At 34.0% G+C, this 17,509-nt stretch overlaps 1 long non-coding RNA gene across 1 annotated transcript; it reads left to right on the top strand.

Moving 5' to 3' along the window:
* Positions 1–6,284: 6,284 nt before the first annotated feature.
* LOC140431540 (uncharacterized) lies at positions 6,285–17,149 on the top strand. The gene is made up of 3 exons (XR_011949695.1): positions 6,285–6,473; positions 8,324–8,466; positions 17,020–17,149. It is a non-coding gene; the product is annotated as an uncharacterized lncRNA (long non-coding RNA).
* Positions 17,150–17,509: the final 360 nt, after the last annotated feature.

The raw sequence follows: 17,509 nt of genomic DNA, 5'->3' as shown, positions 1-17,509 counted from the left end.
GTATTATTGTTGTATGAAGTCATTTTAATTAATTTTCTTGATCAGAAGTTGAGCCGGTCCTGTGGCCGGTCCAAAAAACTGGTCAAGACCCAACTGGAATTTTTGTTATCTCTTTACGTAGGTATTATTTAAAGGTTATTTTGTTATTGTTACAAAAATAATACGAAAAGAAGTGCTACTCACTTGAGATAATATTGTCAGCACTAACTAATGCACTTAAATTTGTCGTAGAGGTATAAAATATTAAATTATGATTTGTTTTTACCATTTAAAATGACTATATTTCGGGACAGCTGATAACGTTGTAGATTTGATCGCTATCAGGGTCGAACTCCCATGAATGAAATTTATTTATAAGAATTTTAAGATCTTATAAATGAGTATGGCACCCATTTAGGATATCGGTAGAAGTATTACTTAAAATTTGTTCTGTAATTTTGTTTTTAATTCTAGAACAACGGGATTTAAGATATCTTGGACTTAACACAGGATGTATTTTCTTTAGAAAATACATCTTTAGCTTGAGTCTTCTTACAAACTCTCTCTGATGACGGGTAGACCCAGAAACATGTGTTAGGGAGTGTTAAGAGACTCAAATTAACTCGAAACGCAACCGTCTTCGTATATTTATCGTCCTTACTCGACGCAATGAGTACAAGAATGATGGTAATTTATATGGGCAAATTGTTGATGTATAGTGGAATATAAATATTCCCAGCATCGCTCTGAATGGCCTAATTAAGCTTGGGTATACAGTTTACTTTAATTACTATGGACACATTTAACTTTTCTTTAGAAAGTCTATTAATCCTTCGATATCCTCCGAGTAAGTTCTGGCGCCACTGAGAGGATCTGAAGAACCATGCGCATTTTCAAAAAGTCAATAAGTTCTTCCTGTGTTAAGTATCCATTGTTGAAGTTTTCTTTGAAGAATTGAATGGTGCATTTAGTAAGATCTTCTACTAGGTTTCTGTTATTTTCTTGTTGAGTTTTTGGTTTTTTGCCTCGTGGCTTCGGTTCAGCGCAGGCATTTTCGTTATCCCTTATTGGGGGGGGGGGATATTATTTCAGATAGGTTTCGTTTAGGGTGTTGAAATGAGGATGTATCTTGATCACAGGTATCCATTTGAGCCTCATTGGGTACTTATCGGATTATGTTTATTTGATTGAGAGATAATGATTTTGTAGATGTTTCAGCCTCAGTAAGAGAAGATTGTGTAGAGGAATTTATCGATAAAGGAGCTGATTGTTGTACTGTAGTTTCAGTCTCAGTAGAAGAGGATTGTGTAGAAGAAATTGTCGAAAGGAGAGCTGATTGGTGTACTTCCTGTAAAGAGTTTAGATGAAGATTATTTTGGGTGTTGTTTAAAGGAGTCTGATTATTTTTATTAGGACACTGAGATGCAAAATGTCCTTGCTGCTTGCATAAGTAGCAAGATTGCTTTTCAATGGAAAAGAAAATTCGACAGTTGTTATCCTCATGATTAATTAACATATAATCAGGTAATTTGTCCAATATAAAAGTGTATCGTCGGCAACTCAAGATATGCTTGAATGCTGGATTTGAAGTCCCTATCATGAGAAATTTAATTGGATTATTAGATGTACACTTAAGTTTTTCAGTTGCTCTTCTATAACGCTGTGCGGAATACTTGGACATACGTTGGAAATAATCAATCGTTCATTTGGAGTTATAAGTCTTCGGGCTTGAATACGTTCTTGATTAATTACTACAATTACATTGTTGTTTTCTAGAAACTCATCGACTGTCTGTCCACTGGTAAAGAAGATACAAATACGATCATTTATAATTTTAGAAATAAAATGTAATTTTTTTGGGATCCTTTAGAAGTTACTGCATTAACCCTTAACTACCACGGCCAAAAATAGTAACATTTGTACCATGGCAGGGTCAAATTTGACCCCCCATTGTTTTTTGTATCAAAAAATATTCTTTTTTTAACTTGTTTTATTTTAAATTATTTTGTTTACAGCTACTTTTACATTTATATAAAAATAAACGAATTTGGTTAATTAGATATTTAGAACTTTATTTAAAAAAAAACTTTTGTATTCAGTCAAATTAACATAGCTATGCTCTCGAATTATAAGAAAAATAATAACAATGTGCAGTTTTTTTATATCCAATGGTATCATAGCTCCTACCTAAAATTAAAAAAATCGATTTAGATTTCGTATCTCAAAAATGACAAGCATGATTTTACCTTAATTTTCAACACAGCTTATGCATAACGTCTGTATGCGGGAATGATTTTTGCAAATAAAATCTCGACATTTATCGCACGATGAGCTTTCTTTCTTTTGGTTTTTGAAATATGGACATATTTTACACCTTCCCCTCTTTTTTCGTCATTGTGGCTCTGGATTTGCGGCAGGTATTGGTTCCTGGAGTCCGGAAACTTTAAAAATGGCACTACGAATTTCTCTCGGTAAACAAGTTTGCTGAGCTCTACGAGTTAAATGGGCCTTAATAAGTTCTTGACCTAAAGTGGTTAGAAACAATCTTCTTTCCATTATTTGATTTTGCTGAACTCCATTAAAAATTACGTTAGCATTTAATCCTGTAATGTCCAAAATGCGAAACCATATTACTTGAGGCCATCTACAAGTTCTTCTGCCAGTTTTATAGCATGCACATTTCTTATCCAATGAATCCACCCCACCTTTTGTGTCGTTGTAAAAATTTATAATATCTGGCTTTCCATTAACCATTGTATTGAAATGATGCATAGTTGACACTAACAACACTGCACGATTTTTCTTAGGAACAAAAGATATAAGGCTCTCGCTTCCTGTAAAACCAAATAAGGCAGAATTAGGTGGCCTGTTTTTTTGGGGTTGAAATTCAGCAGGAACCTCTCTTTTATTTCTTTTTAGAGTTCCAACATATGAAATTTTATGGCTTCTCAGTTCTTTTATGAGCTCAATGGACGAAAACCAATTATCTGCCGTTATGTTTCTATTTGTACCAGAAATTGGTGAAATAAGTGTCAAAACATCTACAGTGGGAATAGATAACTTTTTTGGATTTGCTCTGCGTGTATCTTTTCCAGTATATATAAAACCATTTAGCAAATAATGTGTCTTAGAGTCTACTAAACACTGCATTTTCAGACCGTATTTGTCTACCTTATTTTTGAGATACATCCTGAATTGGCACCTTTCTCTAAATGCAATAAGCATTTCATCTATTGTGAGATATTCACCACAGCTATAATTGGACTGGCAATTAATTATAAACATTAAAAATATTTAATATAGCTGCCAGTTTATCTCCGTGCGTAATACGTTCTTGTCTAGTAGCTGGGTCGTCAAAACAAAAGCTTCCAAGCAAAAAATAAAATCGGTTTAGTGACATGGTTGCTCGAAATATATCACGGCCAGTACCATTCGTAGCAAATAAAGACCTTAAATCTTCATTATTGGATTTAAATACCCCAGCTAAATATCATAAGCCTAAGAAGGCCTTTAATTCAATTATGTCAAGATGATTGGTATATTGACACGATAAATTGTGTAAATTATATTTAGAAGCCATATTAGTTATTCGTTCATTGGTTTTCTCAAGAATTTCTTGCAATATATCGTGGCTAATAATACATTCCCAAGCATCAACTGGTTTCTCCGGCATACTAGCTCGAGCTTTTCTAATAACACCAGGTAAATGACTAATTAAATTATGCTTACGTGTACGAGAAAAGGTGGAAGAAGTTTTAGACCACTTGTACCTATTTTTGCCATAAAACACATCCCTTGAGTCAGCTATATCACTTTCTTCACCCTAATATTCACTACCAGTATCGGAATTATTAATTTGCCAATTTTTTTCGTCATCATCGTCCCATTCCTCTTCACTGTCTGTTTTGTGATCACTGTGTTCACTAGCCTGGTCTAAAAACTCACTGTCACTATCTAGTCCATTGTCCATAATTTTTTGTCCCTCCTCTTCAAGTTCTTTCTGTGTCAGAGGACGTTTATTGCGACTACGCCCCGCCATTTCAAATTACTCGTTAATTGCACTAGAAACACTTATACCATAAGCGGGTCAAAATTGACCCTATGCGTGCCTAACTCTGCAGTAGTAACAGATAAACTAACGGAATTTTCGTAGATCGATAAATCACCTACCGGTCGAAGATTAGCAGAAAGCGCGCAATGCTCAATCTATGTTTCGGTAGCGAAACTTGGCATTAAAAACGCGGGGGTCAATTTTGACCCCGCCATGGTACTTAAGGGTTAAGGTAAACTTCGGGATTAGAGTTTGGGAGTGAGTGAAGAAGAATTGTTTGAAGTTCCCGCTGGTGAATCCATTTACATGCTTGGACCAAATAACCTGAATACGGCCCTGGTGCTTATAATGGATCATTACCGGAAGGACTGGCAATTAACCTCACGCCAAATCGGCAAAATAGTTGTTTACCCTTGATTTGTTATAGTTGAAATAGGAAAATCAAACTTACAGTTTTTAGTCCAGAAGAAGTAACACTTTTACACTGCACTTTTGTTTAAATTTTGGATATAAACAAAATTCTACATTTGAATCAAAAAAATTCCTTATTTTGTCCAAACTAACCAGCTAATATTAAATATCAATTATCGCTAATTGCTGATATGTTTACTGTTCGGAGGTTCGATCGAGAATCCGTGTCTTATTTTTATTTACATTTAGATTGTGTTTTTTTTTTGTTTCTGAGTTCCATTTTTCTAAATTGTGCTTTAGTTTTCTTGCTGTTTTGGCGAATAATACATCTGCAAATACGCATATCTCCGCATTTATCGTTTGTATTCCATTCCATCCTACACAGTATTTTTTAAAGGTTTTCTTACATTCTTCCACTATCTAATGCATTTATAAAAAGTACTGCTAAAGCACTTTCATTTGCTTCTATCAGGTCTTTGCTTACTTATTGTTATATAGTTTTCCTTTCGATTGAATCAAATGCTTTTTCCGTGTCTATAAAACTTAGGTATACTTCTTTATTTTTCTTTAAGGCTTCATCTATTACCTGTTGCATAGTGAATTATATGGTCTTGTGTGTTATGTCCTTTCCTGAATCCACTTTGTACGTCCTCTAGTTTATGTTCTATGTCTATCTTGATTTTTCTTTCTATTATTATTTCGTATAATTTTGCAGCTGCAGACAATAGAGATATGCATCTGTAGTTCTGACATTCTCTTGTATTTCGCGACATGTGCACTGGAACAACTATTGCATTTAACCATTCTCTTGGCAGTATTTTTTCTTCTATATTAGATTCAGAATATATATATATATATATATATATAGATATATATATATATATATATATAATAATATTTTCTGTGCTTTTTCTCCTATATATTTTAACATTTTTGGACCAACTTCATCGCTCCCAGTTGCTTCTTCAGTGTTTATCTTTCCTATTGCTTCCTCTAGTTCTTCTTCCTGTATAAATTCTGTTTTCTCCGTGTTTTCCTCTAATCCGCCATTTACGTTGTTTTCATTTTCTTTTGCTTTTCCTTACTCTCCGTTTAATAGCTGTTCTAAATGTTCTCTTCATCTTTCCATTATATCCTTGTCGTCGGTTAATATTGTTCCGTTTTTGGTCATTGTTTGTTTTAGTTGTATTTCTTTGTTGCTTCGTAGGTTTTTCAGTGTTCTATAAAAGAATTTTCATTTTCATAACAAAAAATACATTTTCTTTACTATTTTTTCCTTTTTTTCTCCGAACTTGTCCCAGCTGTGCTTTTTCTCATTTTTGACTATCTCATTAGTTTTTATTCTCTGTATTTTGTATCTTTAATATTTTTGTTGCGTTTTGTTTTTTTGGTAATCTTTCGACAATTTCTTCTTTTCTTTTATATCGATTTTTACCTCATTTTTTCACCATGGTGTCCGTTTCTCTTTCCTATTATTTCTTCTGGTCCCACATACTAGTTTTTCTGTATTTATCGTAGCACTTCTAAATTTTTCCATTCTTCTTCTACTATTTTTGTCATTTCTCCTTCCTTATCCATTTCGTTCTCTAACTCCTCCTTATATCTTTCTTTGTTTCTTCCTTTAGTTTATGCATTTTAATTATTTCCTTGAACACGAAAATACAACCTTGACTAACGAAAATTTAAAAAATCCTAAAATTATATGCCCACATTTATAGTCACCCTCAGACTACATTTTATTCTATAATTATACTAATAATAAGATCTGAATACAATTCTGTATACTTGGAAATTAATTATAAGACCTGAATAAAACTGATTGTTTCATTTTAGAGAACAATGTGGAAAATATTATATTATATATTCTCTTATGTTCCGTCGCTAGGGATTATAATAATTCCAGGTTGGTACGTGTTAGTACACAAACCTGAATATGATCCATTTATGGCTTCTTTCATCGCCGTGATTGGCAGACCTATATTTATTTTATCAGTAGGATTTGGAATATATGGATGCTTGCACGGTATTGGTGGTAAGTGAAAATTTACTATGTACATTTGTTTTCTTATACAGATTGTAAATCCAGAATGTTTATAAAGCCTTAGTGCTTATTTCGATAAATAATTGTATAAGGTAAATGCACCAATACCTGACCATGTACCAGTTGATGACACCTTCCTGTTTATATTAATTTTTTTATTAACAAAGTTTTATTTGTGTCTTGTTTCTTTCATTTTTCTTCTTGATTGAGCTCGGCTTATAGCTAGTATATGCGTGTTATCTATGTATACAAAGTCCTTTAGTTGATGCAATGTTATTCTCGAAAGACTGTTCGCGTAATTATTTTTCCCTGTTATATATTCTATTTCAAAGTCGTATTCCTCTAGATCTAGTCTGATCCTCGTAAGTTTTGAGGTAGTGTCCTTCATTGAAAATACTTGTGTTAAGGGTTTATGATCCGTTTTTACCAAAAATGTTGGTGCTCCATATAAATAACATTTGAAATGGTTAATTCCCCAATGAATTGCTAGTAATTCCTTGATGATTATAGGTTTATTACATTCTCCTTTACTAAAACTTCTTGATGCGTATGCTATCGGTAGGTCTATTCCGTTTTAGTTTTGACTTAAAATTGCTGAACAACTCTCGTTGGATACGTCTGTTGTTATTATAAAATGATTTGTTTAGTGAACTTCGGATATTTTAAGATTGGTGGTTTCATCAGAGATGATTTGAGCTTATTGAATGACTCTTCACATTCCTTAGACCAAAAAAATTCTACTTCTTTCCTCGTTAATCTGTTTAGTGGTATGCATATTTTAGAAAAATTTTTAATAAAACGTCTATAGTAGTTACAAAATGCTACGAATCTTTTTGTCTCTTCTGCTGTCTTAAGTGTCGGATATTGTTCAATCGTTGCCTCAGTGTAGCTGCTATTCTTGGGATTGTATCCTCTGTAGTTATAAGGTTTCTGGCCTTATTGGTTAATATTGTTTTGATTAATGTTATCGCTGTTTCCTCGTGCCCTATCGCTATTTTCTCAAGGAGTTCTAATGCATCTGCAAACTCACTGGGCAACACCTTGCTTGCGATATTTAAAAATTCGTTGATTGTAAGAGCCATACTTATTTCTTGCTCTGTGTCACTTGTTTCGTCTTCTAAATCCTTGTCATTTTGTTCCTCTTCTATTTCCTTGTTGATTAGCTGATGTATGGAGCTGAAAACTACTACTATTGTATTAACTGCTTGAAACGAGCGCAAAACTCTATCTCTGGTTCCACGTTTTGTTTTGTTACAACGTCTCTCTTTGTTTGTCCGTTAATGTCTCCCAATTGTTCCTTATTAAATTAATGAATTTATTGTATAATTCGACTAATTGTGTCGTCACGTCTTCTTTAACTTCTTTCGCCTTAGGTACGTCTTTCTTCAAGACCCTTTTGCTTTGCTTCAATACTTCTTGTGTAATTTCATCAATTATTTTGACGCAATCTTCCCAACAATCCTTTTTGCTACTCATTTATTCATGAGAATTTTCATTTGCGTTATTCTTGTACTTCGTAATGAACAAAGAAATTCGATAGTCTTACGCAATATGATAAAATTATCAAAAACATATATTCTTCTTCTTGATGTGCCTATCCTTTACGAATGTTGGCGATCATCATGGCAATCTTTATCTTATCTTAGTTACTTAGATCTGATTTCTGGATGCTTAATTAAATCCCGTTACATACTCATCCTTTCTCCGCTACTAACATGCTTCCTAGTAACATTCATTGCGATAGTTAAACCATACAAAAATCCCAACTGATCACGCTCATGGGTCATTTCACTTATTATTTGCCTTAACAAATAACGATTTAAAAACAATTTCATTTTTAGGAATTACTGAACATGTATTAAAATGGTCCCCGGTGTATATTCTGGGCAGATTGTCTTATAGTGTATATCTGGTACATTTTACAATAATTATGTCCAGACAAGCAACAGCGAGAACTCCTATATATGTTTCCGAAATACAAATTGTAAGTATAAACTAGAAAGTGAACTTTTTTTTTGTAATGATGATGAATGGGTTGCACATGTGAGTCTATTTCAATTAGGTAAAAAGAAATAAATATTAAATCGACAATCAGTTTATTTTACCTTGGACGACCGATTTCGCATATTATAATTAACTTAAATGCTAAAATATTTACTATTAAAGTACTATCAGGTTAACTATAAATTATGCCAATATTGTATATATATATATATATATATATATATATATATATATATATATATATATATATATATATATATATAAGGTATGCATAGTTTTAAAGGTCGCAATTTTTAAAAATATAAATTGTATTTACATGCCGATACAAGGATTGTAGTTATATATATCTAGAAGCATATTTATAGCTTAGTTATGGTTGGATGTTGTCTGATAATCATCGGCTATACTGCACTATGGGTCGTAGTAGAGTTGAGTCATTCTTTTTAATAGACCATAATGACCCCAAGAAATTGCTTTTGACCCCAAGTTTTATTATACATATAATTCAAGTAGTTTGTAATGCGGGTCTGGATGAAGATTATTTTAAAAATATTAAAGAAATATATAACAATAAAACACTGAAAACTTGAGGATCATCTAAAGACAAAGATTTCAAATCATCCCGTATTCAAACAGTTTTTATATCGGTGGAGATACGTAGACGATATACTGATATGTTTTACGGGAACTAACAAACAACTTGATCAATTTTTATCGTATATTAATTCACTCTATAGCCATGTTGAATTTACAATAAAAACAGAACAAAATCAATCCATTAATTTTTTAGATTTAAAAATCATCAGACTTGCACTGGCAGCCTATCATAGCATGTTACATAGATTAATAGAAATTCCGATGGCACAAGAAAGCCCTGAAATTAGTATTTCCACTACCAGAGAAAATCAGTACCTTCTGCTCGATTACGTATACAGTCAAAATAACAACAAAAATAGCCAAACGCATAAAAAGAAAGGAATAACACCAGCTTTCAGAACAAACAACAACTTAGGCAAATATATTAAAAACGACAAGAGCCAAAATAAAAAGCACTTACACAGTGATGTATACAAACTTAAATGTGGCGACTGCCCAAAAACTTACATAGGTCAAACTGGTAGAACCTTTAAGAAACGTATAGCAGAACATAAAACGGCTTTCAATAATAGGAAAACAGATTCTAAATACGCACTTCACGTTCTAGATCATAAACATTCAATTAATGACAAATTTCAAATTTTTCACATCCAAAATAAAGGCCTCAAGCTATCTTTATTAGAACCTTTATTAGAATGGAAATAGACAAATTTATAAAACACAGACATAATTCTGAATGAACAATTCAAGACAAACAGTTCTTCCCTCCTTAACCTATTTCATTAAAGACTATAAATTGTAAACACATCCAAAAATAGATCACTTGAGAAAGGCACTCTACCGAAACAGCTGCAGTGATAAAATATTATAATAAATTTTTGAAAGTTAAAGTTTTGAAAACAAAGTTATCAGTGTTTTATTAATATATAAAATATATAAAATAGTGCATTTTTATTAAATAACAGATGAGTGACACTCAATTCGGATTTCGAAACGAATTGGGAACACTAGAGGCTCTTTTTGCTTTAAATGGGTTAACGCAACGATGCAGAGACATGAATGTAGATGTATATGCATGTTTTATTGACTATCGAAAACCATTTGACTACGTTAACCATCAAAAGATGATCGAAATTCTGAGAACAACTGGAGTTGACGAACAAGACTTGCGAATTATATCAGAACTATACTGGCACCAAACGGCAACAATTGAAATAGAGCACACAACATCCGAAGACATACATGTCCGACGAGGAGTGAGACAGGCTTGCGTCTTATCACCGCTACTGTTTAATTTGTATTCGTAGTCTATATTCAGAGAAGCATTAGACGAGGTCCAAGGCGGAATTAAGATCAACGGAATCAGCATAGACAACATCAGATATGCTGATGATACCGTCTTAATAGCAAACAACGGACAAAAACTACAAAATATAATAAATGCGGTAGTTCACCACAGCGAAATGTTCGGTTTACATCTAAACGTTTCCAAAACTAAAACTTTAGTATTTTCAAAGACACCAATAAACGTACAGGTGTATGCCAAGGGTCAAATAATAGAACAGGTAAATTCCATAAAATATTTGGGAGCAAATATCAATAGTGTAATCCAAAAAAAGAAATCCTATCAAGAATCGAACAAGCAAGGAAATCATTTATGAGCATGAAAACATTTTTTACAAGATCAGACCTTAGTCTACAGCTTAGAATCCGAATGATCAGATGTTACGTTTTTTCTGTCTTACTGTATGGCTGTGAAAGTTGGACAATGGACTCTGAAATAGAAAAAAGAATAGATGCCTTTGAGATGTATATATATATATATATATATATATATATATATATATATATATATATATATATATATATATATAGACGAATGTTGAGAATTCCATGGGTACAAAGAGTTACTAATGTTGAGGTACTTCGTCGCATGTGTAAACAAAAAGAATTACTAAGAATAATCAAAGAGAGGAAAATGCAATACTTGGGTCATGTGTTGAGAGGCGAAAGATATGAATTACTTCAAGTTATACTGGAAGGAAAAGTACAGGGCAAAAGATCAGTACCAAGACGCCAGAACTCGTGGCTGAAAGACCTGAGGAGATGGTTCGACCGCTCATCGGCAGAGATCTTTCGCGCAGTAGTTTCCAAAACTACAATTGCCATTTGGATCGCCAACCTTCGAAAGGAGATGGCGCCATGAGAAGAAGATTAAGTAACGGTCGAATCCATCACTCATTAAAGGAATATTATCTGCTCCGACTGCTGACTTTTTAACTAAGGAAATGGCATCGTGTAATTGTAGAATATTAAGATGAAGATTTATAGAATTAATTAATATTGTAAGAAAATATTTGGAAGCTGTAATCATATTGTTTTGAGTAATAGTGGGAAGATTCGGTCACAATTTTTTTGGGTATGTTAGCTCCTTTCATAGACCGTATCTTTAACAACGCTTTTGCGTGCATAATATTCCAGAAAGTTAAGTTATTAGACATTCTCATCTCTGTCGTGTCCAGTAGCTTTGTGTTGTGGCTGTGTGGTGTCTTGTTTCCGACGCGTAGTCATTATTGGTCTTACATTGGCTTTATAAATTTTTGACTTTATCTCAGTGTCCCTATGTTAGCTTCGCAATACAGTATTATTAAGGGGAGGTGAGGTATTCTTTACGTTTTTTAAAGCGTATTCAGTTAAATTGTCAGAGTGATACTGAGTTATAGACATTAAGGAGTGAATGAGGTGAGTGAGTGAGATAAGTGAGCTTGTTGAGTGAGTGAAATACATAGAAATTGGAATAAGTACAGTGTGAAGTGAAATAAGTACCCCCCTCCACAGAAGAACCTTTGAACACTATAAGAGAGAAACAATACAATATAGAACTACTACTTTACTACTATAAAAATTAATAGAATTTATAATAAATAAAGCAAGCAGTATAAAGCAAGCAATATTCGAAGCCCTGGGAGAAAAAGAACATATAACAAATAAATAGCACTATTATGAAATAAATGAACCGACAAAAAGAATAATTGAAGAAAAAAAGCAACTATACAGAAAATGGCTGACTACAAACAACGATGAAGTTTATAAATAATATAGAGAAAAAGATAGAGAGGTGAAAAAACAAATAACACAACAAAAGAATGATGCAGGAAAAGAACCTGCATCTGCACCTATAAATATTGAAACATATATAGGAGGAGGTACAAGAACTTCTGAGTCATGGAAAGTATTGAGAGGATTGAAACAAAACTCAAAAGAAAAAATTAAATTGGGAAATATACAGAACAAAGACCATAATTCTTGGGAAAAGAAAACAGGCGAAGACGAAGCAGATCCACACACCAAAAAATTAAATAACAGATAGGGAAATGAGAACGGCCATAAAAGCAATCAAAAATAAGAAAGCACCGGGACCTGGAGGCATCTCACATGAGCTTATAAAATACGGATCAAAAAAATTATACCGGATGATACAATGGATATTTCAGAAAGCCATAAATGGAGAACAGCTCCCAAAGGAATGGACGGAGGCATATATGACATCTATATTTAAGAAAGGAGATAGAAAACGATGCGAAAAATACAGAGGAATAAGCGTAATATCATCAATAGGAAGATTATATGAGAAGATACTGCGAGAAAAGATAGGGCAAGCGATAAAAAGGCAAAATCGGGGAGGATCAGGCAGGCTTCACGGCAGGAAGATCATGCATAGACCACATATACACACTGGAACAACTGTTGGAAAAGAAAAAAGCAAAAAATAGAGATATGCATTTGGCATTTGTGGATCTAAAAAATGCGTATAACTCTGTACCAAGGTCAGAACTATGAGAGGCAATGTACAAATTAGAAATACAGACGGAACTCATAGAAGCTACAAAAGCTTTATATAAAGAAAATAAAGTGTCAACTAAAATAGAAACTAGAATCATAGGAGACTTCACCACAACAAAAGGGCTCCTGTAGGATTGTTCCACATCTCCAACCCTATTCAAAATATACTAAAGAAAGCCTTGACTATATGGAAAAGAAAATGCGAAGGCATGGGAGTACCGGTACGGAACGAATACCTATATACGTTAAGCTTTGCAGATGATCAAGTAGTGATTGCACAAGACCAAGACGACCTCAGCTACATGATGAAGAAACTACAAGAAGAATATACCAAGGCTGGCCTAGATATTAACCTTGCGAAAACAGAGTACCTATCTACAAGTGAAGAAGACATAGAAGGTCTACAGATTGATGACAACGTAACAATCAAAGGAAATGATAAATTCAGATACTTGGAGTTTATAATCACGAAAAAGGCAACAATAGAGGAAGAAATTACACAAAGATTAGGACAAACAAGAACAGCAATCCGACAACTTAACTCAGTATGGTGGGATAGACACCTAAATATGAAGAAAAAAAACACAGATTTATAAAACATTAGTGCGAAGTATTATGACATATGGGGCTGAAAATTGGATCATAAATAAGAAAAACAGCAGTAAGATAGTAGCAACAGAGATGGAATGCCTGCGAAGATGCTGCAGAGTAACAAGAATGGATAAGAGAAGTAATGACGAAATAAAGCAAAGAACAACAATAGAAACAGATATACTAATATATATAGAACAAAAAAGGCTAAAGTGGTATGGACATGTTAGAAGAACTAGCGACAGCAGATGGATAAAGAGAATAGCCGAATGGAGCCCCATAGGAAGGAGAAAAAGAGGATGACCCCGAAAATCCTGGAGGAACGAAGTAGACGACGCCATGAGTAAGAGAGGCCTAAACGATGGAGAATGGGACAACAGAGAGAGATGGAAACGGTTGAGCTAGGGAAGGCAGTGAATACTGAAGAATCCCTGAATATATATACAGTGTGAAGTTCTTATAATTATGCACTCGCGGCAGATAGCAATCGAATTACTAGAGCGGATAAAAAGGCTGCAGATGCAACAAAAAAAGGCAGAGTTCGTTGAAAGCAGGAGCAAAAAGATACTCTAAATATTTTAGCAGAAAGTACGTCTTTATATGGGCATGGGATAGACGATACTATGTAAAAGTATAAAAAAAATAAGCTGTTTTAAACGCGTTTTTCTCGGATTTTTTTTTTTTCAAGTCGGTGTTCACTGTATCTCAAAAACTACTCGCGCTATCTCAGAGTAATTTTGCACACTTCTTTTATAGATAAATTACTAGATTGATGATGTTTCTATATTTATCCTTTAATTGTGTTATTTATTTTTTACCATATGTTAATTTTCTTCTTAAAACTTTGAGTTTTTTTTTATCTTCAATCGTGTTATGGATTTTTTACTTTTATGCTTGTGGTTGTCAGTCCTAATACATATTAGTATTCTTTTACTTATCTCTGTAAGTTCCTGGTGTTCATTGCGCTTCCATTTCCTTGCATTTTTCTCCTCTCTTCCATTATTGCTTGTATTTTTATACTTTTTCTTTCGTTTAATAAACTAATACTGTGGAATGAATACTTATATATAATAAAGCTAGATATAAACTAAAGAAAAAGTTCATGTCAGTGCTCCACATGAAACTGACTGCTCAATCGTGAACATCTTGTTCTGTTCAGCGGTAAGGTCTGGACCCATCTTTAGAAAATAAAGCTAAATTATATGAAAAGATCCTTAGTTTAATTCGCTGCGTAGCAAGCAAGCAACTTGATTAAACCCAGTCTGAGAGACTTACACACCCCTTATAATGACATTCCGGTGTTACAATTCATTGGAGCGAGGTGTATTGATTCGTGTTATCAGGAACCACTCCACCGCGCTTCAATGCTCCAGACCATCCCTTTCTCCCCTCTCTCGCCTAGATAGCATTCTGATGCGCGATAGAGACTCGTGCCCAGGTTTTGAGATTTTGTTAATTTTGTTGAATGGCTGTCGCCTTTTTGTTGGTATTTTTAAAACTTTTTTTTGGTGGCCGAAGCCTTTATTTATTTATTTTAATTATTTTTTTTATAGGTTGTCCTGAAAATAAACATCAATTATTAAAATTTCTAGCGCTGTGTGCTGGGGTTTCTTCTGTTGGTAGAGCTACGAATTATCTAGACTTTAGTTGTTTACCAGGATTTGCTGTTTTGGTCTTTTGTGCTTCCTTCGGTGGAACGCATCATATCTTATTATCTCTCGCACAATCGGGCTTGGGTGATTTTCTAATTCTGCAAACCTAATTCTGGCTTTTTCTGCCATTTTATCTATCACCCTTACTTGTTGCAGTTATCTGAACAGAAAGCGTTCAGCGACGTATCTGGGTACATTTGCTTCCCTGAGGATGTTATTGTGAGCTGCTTGTATTTTCTTTTTATTTGAATTGCTTATGTGTCCCCACGCGAGAGTTGCATATGTGATTATTGGAAGTATAATGCTGTTTATCAGTTTCATTTACGTCTTTATGCGCAGTTTGCTTTTTCTACCTGCGATTCCCCTTATTGCTGCTAGGGCTGTTTCTGTTTTCTGAAATTTTATGTCCACGTGTTGCTTAAATGTTAAGCCTTAGTCCATAATGACTTCTAGGTATTTTGCTTCTCTTTTCCATTCGATGGGATTATCTTGCACTAACAGCTGTTCCTTTGGGGTTTCTCTTTTTTTTTTTAATATGATTGCTTGTGTCTCCTCTGAATTAATTGCTATTTTCCATTGGACACACCATTTTTCAATGTTATGCAATGCTGTCTGTAGATTGTTGACCGCTACTTCTAAGTTTCTGTGTTTGGCCGCAATTGCTGTCTCGTCTGTATAAAGGCTGAATAGTGTTCCTCGTGTTCTTGGGACATCTGCGGTGTATATTGTGTACAGTAGGGGTGACAGGACTACTTTCTGTTGGCACTCCAGCCTCCGGTATTCCGTGTTCGGATAGTACTTGTCCTATCTGAACCCCGAAGCTTCGGTTGCTCAAGTACGAAGAGATCAGTTCTCTTCATGGCCTCACTGTATCCGTAGCCTCTCATTTTGTATACTAGGCCTTTATTCCAGACTCTGTCGAAGGCTTTGCTTACATCCAGGAACGCTACTCCTGTGTATTTTTTGTCGTTAAATTCAGCTGTTTTGTATTCTATCAGTCTAAGTACTTGTAATTCGCTGGAGTGTTCTGCTCTAAATCCGAACTGAGCTTCTGGGATTAGTCCTATTTCATGTGTTTCAGCATGTAGTCTACTTAGTATTTACTTTTTCTACGATCTTGCTGACTGCTGGCAGTAAGGTTATCGGCCTGTAGTTTTGCGGAAACATGGTATTCTTTCCTGGCTTCGGAATCATGATAACATGTGCTTCCTTCTATCGATTTGGGAAGAGCCTTTATCTACGGATTACATTCGTTATTTTGGTTAAAAATATTATTGTTTTGCCAGTAGATACTTCAGAACTCTATTTGAAATTTCATCTAGACCAGGTGCTTTTCTCGGTGAAATATTTTTAATTAGCTCGTTTACGTCTTGAGGAGATGTAGGTGTGATTATCTCCTCTCGTTCTTCTGGCATTTCTTGTTGTTCTTATTCGCTGCGTTGCTACTTAAATAACAAATAAGACTTTTAAACATTTCCACTGAAATACGTACGGACCATACCGATAATAGAATAAGAGTCAAATATCCAATTTGAGCTATTCTAGATGCGCATCATAAAATACGATTTGGTTATAAATAAGATCAAACCAAAGTTTTACAAACATATGTTGTAGGGATATATAAAAAAATATATATTCGCAAAGAATATATGCATTTTGTGATCAAATGATCATCTGCAGCCGTGCTGAATTTAAAGTATTTAAAATTTGCCTTTGAATATTGGTGAATAAAAATTTAAGAATTTCCTTAAATCTCAATTAAAACCATAATAAATTTTCTAAATAAAATTTTAAAACCAATACCAAAGAAATTCCGAGGTCGGTATATTAAAGTATTATTTATTTTTTAGGTTTATTATCTGCTGGCAGATGTTGCAAGCTTCTTTTCTGGTAGCTCTATTGGTGACATTATTTTTCGAAATGCCAATCTCAGCCTTGAAGAAGTATATATTGCCGCAACATTCAAAAGATATTGAAGAGAAGAAAGAACAATAGTAGTAGTAGTAATTTATTTTTGTACTGTAATAAAAACTAGACAATGTTGTTATTGGTTTTCTTGATCTTTGGGAGCTTTGATAGGAATTCAAAATTAAACTAAAAATCAGTGGCAAGCAACAGTCACATGTTATAAGGTTAATTTAGACCAACAGTCACGTCACAGTCAGAGACGGTATAATCAAGATTGCTTTTGTGGTTTTCCAATGAGTCAATTCCCACGCCAACGCACGGGCACGGTACAGTCAAGATCACTACCCGTCCAGTAGCTCCGCCAGCGATCAAGACTGTGACTTGATCTTGACTGAACCGGATTGCCGGATTGGTGTGAATAGCTAACAGTCA

Source organism: Diabrotica undecimpunctata, unplaced genomic scaffold (assembly GCF_040954645.1).
Source record: "Diabrotica undecimpunctata isolate CICGRU unplaced genomic scaffold, icDiaUnde3 ctg00000826.1, whole genome shotgun sequence".
NCBI lineage: Eukaryota > Metazoa > Arthropoda > Insecta > Coleoptera > Chrysomelidae > Diabrotica > Diabrotica undecimpunctata.
This window is presented reverse-complemented; position numbering and strand designations above follow the sequence as displayed.